Genomic DNA, 6,304 nt, shown 5'->3' on the forward strand with positions numbered 1-6,304 from the left:
CCCAGCACACGCTGGAGGGATTACATCGCCCAGCTGGCCTGGGAACGCCTCGGGGTTCCCTCGGAAGAGCTGACGGAGGTGGCTGGGGAGAGGACTGTCTGGGCTTCTTTGCTGAGGCTGCTGCCCCCGCGACCCGGACCCGGATAAGCGGAGGACGACGAGACGAGACGAGACGAGACGAGTTTTTCCTTATCCGCTGTGAGGGTCCAAAGGACAGAGGGATGACAGAGGGATCTATCAATATGCAAAAGTACACCTGTTACACTTTTTTAAAGTACACTTTAAAAAAAGGTCAAAAGATGTTCATGGGGATATGAAACAAGGGACACCTACATCTATTCAAAGATTAAAAAATAACAAAAACATTTTGTGTTGAAGTAACTTTAAACAATGCTCGTGAGCTAGTTCGGCAGTCAACTTAAATCCACTGCTACACTTACTGTATTTGACATACACATCTATATCCGCCACACCCTTGTGATCATGGTGGAGTGGGCTGACTGAACTACAGTAATTGCAGTAGGTCATTAGTGGGTCTGTAAACTGTGATGAATGTTTAAAACCTAGGGGTTTGTTTACAACCTCTGTGTGACTGCTCATGTATTTGAGTCATCAGACTTCTTTTAGTGACGTCAAACAGAATAAAATCCTTTCAAAAGATAATTTTTGAATTCTTGGAAACCAACAAACTTGCAAGCAAACTTCATCCACTGATGAAGTCAGCAAGAGGACTGCAAGTGCCGGAAAAGCTTATTTTCATATTAGACTGCTGTTTCCAAGGTCAATAATAACTTTTATGCACAACAAACCTCTCATGTATGCCATGGTAACATTGTTACCTTTGGTGCTGTAAATATGATTTTTACTTTGTCTCCAAGGTGTGAACCAGTCACCAGTCAATCCTTAGTCCAAAATCTTTTAATCTCTAACTGCATAACCCACAATCAACAGCTGGCTCTAGCTCTCCAGAGCTTCATGTCTGATCTTAACAGTACCATGTGTCTGCTCAATAATAAATACTGCTTCCCATCTGTTGTGTGGGATCCTGCAGCTGATTGTGGTTTCACTGCTCTGACTAGAATATACACAGCAGTAGCTGCAGGGAAACTAAGTGATTACAGTGATGGTGCCTCTGTGGTTTATGAACAGATGTGACTTTGTTTCTGGATGTGTGTTTAAGGTGTAGTGTAGAGAGCAGATACACTGTCACTTCATGAGAGCGGAAACACTGTGACTTCACTGTCACTTCACAGCAGAAGAGAAGGACTCATGCTCTTTAAACCTATGCTCAGACAAATTACAAATCTTGTCTTTGTACCAAATGTTAGACTACTACTAAAATTACACACACACATAAGATAACAATAATAATCATAATAATAATAATAATAATTGGCCACTTTGGGGGCAGCAGAACATGCTATTGCACAACACTAGCATACTATCACTATATTGTTATGACCAACATGTTAGCAGCAACAGTTGCCTATTTACACATTGAGCAAACATAGGGGAGCATTATCATAGGGCAGCATTATAATTCATTTGTAGTTGTGTTTGAGTTGAGCTGCTAAGTATCACTGCTGAATCACTCCTTTCAACTCTGTTTTGGGCTCACCAACTCTAAAGAAACATATCTGTCTTTGACTGTCAAATTACACTATGTTCACCAACTGGTCTCTGACTGTGTCTGCCTGCTGCTTGTTGCTCACTTACTGCATCAAAACTAGAGTACAGCGGGTTTAATTATCTGAGGGTCCATCAATACAGGTGACCCCTTTCAAATTACACATTTACTGTGTGTGTGTGTGTGTGTGTGTGTGTGTGTGTGTGTGTGTGTGTGTGTGTGTGTGTGTGTGTGCGTGTGTGTGTGTGTGTGCATGTGTGTGTGATCATGGCAAAATGTGGTCCCGAAGACTGTTGCAGAAATACTGTGCAAGATGCAGTCACGAAAAGTGTGTAGTTGAGATCCAATGAACTCTGGTACAATAGTTCATATGATATCTTATAAAAAGAGGGGCGTCGGTAGCGCAGTGGATAGTGCTAGCGCCCCATATACAATGGCGATGCCTCACCGCAACGGTTGCAGGTTTGACTCCGGCTTGTGACCATTTACTGCATGTCAACCCCCGCTCTCTCTTTCTCTCTCTCTCTCTCTCTCTCTCTCTCTCTCTCTCTCCCTCCTCCCCATTTCACTCTATCCTGAACATTAAAGGCAAAAAGCCCCCAAAAAAAAAATGCACATACAATGGGTCATATAATATCTAACAAATTAGCACCCCACAGATGGTATTGTCACATTATGTTAGGTTAGGTTTAGGCAAGTAAAGTCGCGTAGGCTAACATCTTGTTGTAAATGGAGACAGCTATGGCACACATCACTATTTGCTTTACCAAAAAGTGGGTTGGCCTCCTCTTTCTATTAGAAGGGACCAGCATTTGTTTTTATTTATTTATAAGGGACTTCTTCAAAAATTACCCTCATATTTGTCATCACCTATTGGCTGGAGAGCTGCAACACATAACACACGTTCGCAAGACTGGTTAGTACTGCAGGTAACACTTGATTTGAGAAAGACTGCTTTTAGACTATTTGTACCACATAAAGTTACGCAGGTTAGGTTTAGGCAAGTAAAGTTACGTAGGGCAGGTTTAGGCAAGTAAAGTCGCGTAGGTTAAGTTTAGGCAGGTAAGGTTACATAGGTTAGGTTTAGGCTAGTAAATTTACATAGTTTAGGTTTAAGAAAAGAAACATGGTTGGGTGTCATTGCATCACATATTTAACATAAAGTTATGTAGTTTAGCTTTAGGAAAAGAAACATGGTGAAGATGTACCTTAAAATAACTCAAAGATCAGTGCTTCCACGTGGTCCCAAAACAAAAACGATCCCTTGGGGGAAAGTCCCGTTTGTCTTACCTATTCACCACTCTAGCCAACCTCCTTGTGCAGACTTTTGCTCTTTATACTACTTCATTATCATCTGCGCATTGGTCACACGATTGCAGCCTTCCTAATTATGTCGATTATACACAGATTATGGGCTCACTATATAGGTCATCATGGTGCATTACTTTTCATAGGTACACGTATGAACAGTGCATGGAAACAGCCTGTGACATCACTATGCAGGCCAAGTTCAAAGATGGGTGTGGTCTAAGCAAGAGGGCCGGAAGTAAGGGGGCAGGAAGTCGGAAAAGGGCCACTGCCCGAAATGTTGGATTGCTGTATTGCAGCTGGAGGGATTGCTAGATGGTCTGTTATTGCAGTTGTTAGTTTTGTTAAGCATCAGTTAAATTTTATCGGAGGGTGAAAGTTCATTCTTAACTTTGGGAACAGTATTTTGACCCAAAAAAAATAAAAAATAAAATAAACTCTTAACTCTGTATCGACTCTTTAGCTTTTCAAGGACTTTCTGGTCTAGATGGATGATAACTGAAGTTGAAGAGATAAGTTTGAAAGCTGCACAGAAAGCTAGGAAGTGGACCTTAGGTTGAGAATTTGATTTGTTGTCCCATTTAATTTTACTTATTTTTTTATTTACATTTTAGTCACGTACATTATTACTACAATTATTTATACAAACAGTGCAATAAAGATGGTACTTTTGTTAAAATAACAATGATTTTCCTTTGAGCTCAGGGTCCTTTCCTCTACTACAGAAACACAGCCTGGTGATTATGTGCCCAGCATGCAGAGTAACCCAGCCATCTCCCACCATTCTGCAATTCTGAAGTTGTTCAAGTGATTAACAGGCTCCTTTTATTCCTCCTGCATTAGCCTGTTTCACTCTGACCTGATAAAAAGTGCATACTTCCTTTTCCTCAGGCAGTCTGGCCCTGTGTGACAAACAGTGGTGAGTACCAAGGGGGGAGGGGCCGGGGACAAAGAGGAGGAGGAGATTAGAGATAATAAGATGCACATGTGAAACCCTCCTGCATTCAGTTCTGCCATCCTGGTACCTTTGTGAAACCTGACCTAGATTGAAGAAAGGCCAAACTCCTGAGCTTGGGGCTCCTCGCCGAAGAACAGACTGTTCTCTTTCATTAGCCTGTTCAAGATGGCAGTGCCAGGGTTTGGTCACAAGGCTGTCTGTAAAGCCTCATAATGTTATTCAGAGTTCATGTGTCATTATCTACTTTGCCTTTAACAAAACTAGATAGACAGTGAAACTTCTGCATACATGTATCTTGTTTTGCAAGATAAAGATATAAATCTTAAAAAAAAAAAAAGAGCTGCCAGTTGTCGAGAGTTGGCTCGGCTCTGACTGTCCACACTGGGGAAGGATTGGGACGGGGATGTTTTTCCATCTATTTAGTGATTACCAAGTCTACCAGGCATGGTGCACTCATGGGAACAGAAAACGCCTTTCACACTGATACGGAGGATTCCCAGTGAGAAAAAACATCTGTTGCATTCCTCCAGTTTTCCATGCTGAGTGGGAAAGTGTTCCGTTCTCCAGAGTTTTATTGTCATTATACAATAAAACGATCTCATCACTAAGCAGTGGCTTTACACAAGGAACCATGCTTCTAAAGCTGGTGTAGGCAGAAGCCTTGAAAAGGCAAAAAACAAACAAAAAAAAAAACAGAATTTGAAAATACACCCTCCTCCTGCTGTAGCTCTCCCCTCTCTATCCTAAGCCCCTCCCACCAGACAACCATGGGCATACGCATGCACTGCATATACTAACCCAGTTTTTTCCCAAACATCGATTTATGTCATCTTATTTTATTTTAGATCTGCATGCAGCACATTCGCTCAGCCCCTCCTTTGTCCCACTCTGCTCTGTTTATCAGACCACAAATGTAACAAGATTTAGTTGCTAGCCACCCCACGCTTCCTCTGCCTCACATCCTGCTATTGCAGACTGCTTCTCTTGGAGGAAAGCATGCAGCATCTCTGGAGACTAACCTTCTGTTGGGGGCTGTAGCAGCTCTAATTCCGCCAGAGTAAACCCCCCAGTACCAGGGATCACAGTGGGCTGGTGTCTAGCTGCAGCACCGGTCTAACCTGTGCAATGGCATAACCAATGCAAAACAACTGCAACAATGCGAGCAGGGCTGTTTCAAGACACTCTGGGGGCCCTAGGCAAGAGGCACCTTGGAGCTTGCGCAAGAGGGTGAGTGTCCATGCGCAACGGCACATGGACACTCACCCTCTTGCAATTGGACTTTGAACTTATCCCACAGTAGTAGTACCGTGAGGTACCGTAGTACTACGGTACTCCAACAATGCTAGTGCGGGTGGCAACCAATCATGCTGGACATGGTCTCAATTTGCGTGACGTGTGAAAATAGACAGAAATGCTGTGCAGTCATGCACAATGTGGGACGTCTGGTCACCCTACTTCCACTGCCACTCGCAAGCAGCAGCTAGTAGGGGGCCCCATTAGGAGGGATTCCAACGTGTTGTCGTTGTTGCAGTGTCTATAGGGGTTCCATCATATTGTCATTGATATGGATCAATGTCAGCCGTCTCTGGGGGCCCACTTCCAGCTTGGGGCCCTAGGCAATTGCCTAGTTTGCCTGTCCAGTTGCTGTCCAGTTTTAACCAGGGAAGAACTGGATGGTGGGAGCTAAGCTTCTGCCACAACACCTTCCCGATATCAGTGGTAACCCGGTTCAGGTCCGAACCGAACCTGAGCAAACTTTCTGATTTGTTATCCGAACTCTGCCCGACCCAGCGGGTTCCAACGGCTCCTGTTGCGCTCGGGTCAGGTGTCTGACACTGAGATCACGTACAAAGTGGCGGTATTTGATGAGTTGGGACTGAGAACAGGCTGGCTTACCACAACAAACCACAGAGAAGCTTGGATTACGCACAGAGGGAGCATGACTGCTCTATATTAATACTTGAATGTCACATACAGAACCTTTAAACTTAATGGAAGTGCGATATTAAATCTCTGGTATACTCTATTAATCTGAGTTATCCATGTAACAGTTTCAAAACACATCTGGTTCAAGAAATAACCTCTCAAAAAATACAATTTTATTAAAAACTATAAACAAATGTTGTTAATATGTGTCACCAAGTACTTGCTAGAAGACTTACTGAATCCAGATTCACAGGCTGTATAATTATTGTATCACTGTATAACAATTAAATCATAATTGCCTTAAAGACATAAAAACCTGGATGAGCACCAATTTCCTGATGTTAAATTCAGACAAAACTGAAGTTATTGTTCTTGGGTCCCAAACAACTCAGAGACTCTTTATCTGATGACATAGTTTCTCTAGATGGCATTGCTCTGGCCTCTAGCACTACCATAAGAAACCTCGGAGTAATATTTGATCAAGA

General features: G+C 42.8%; 1 protein-coding gene across 1 annotated transcript in view; it reads right to left on the reverse strand.

Moving 5' to 3' along the window:
* Positions 1–6,304, reverse strand: part of megf10 (multiple EGF-like-domains 10) — a 138,746-nt gene that overhangs the window by 56,557 nt on the left and 75,885 nt on the right. The window lies entirely within an intron of this gene.

Source organism: Epinephelus moara, chromosome 9, assembly GCF_006386435.1.
Source record: "Epinephelus moara isolate mb chromosome 9, YSFRI_EMoa_1.0, whole genome shotgun sequence".
In the NCBI taxonomy this organism is placed as follows: domain Eukaryota; kingdom Metazoa; phylum Chordata; class Actinopteri; order Perciformes; family Serranidae; genus Epinephelus; species Epinephelus moara.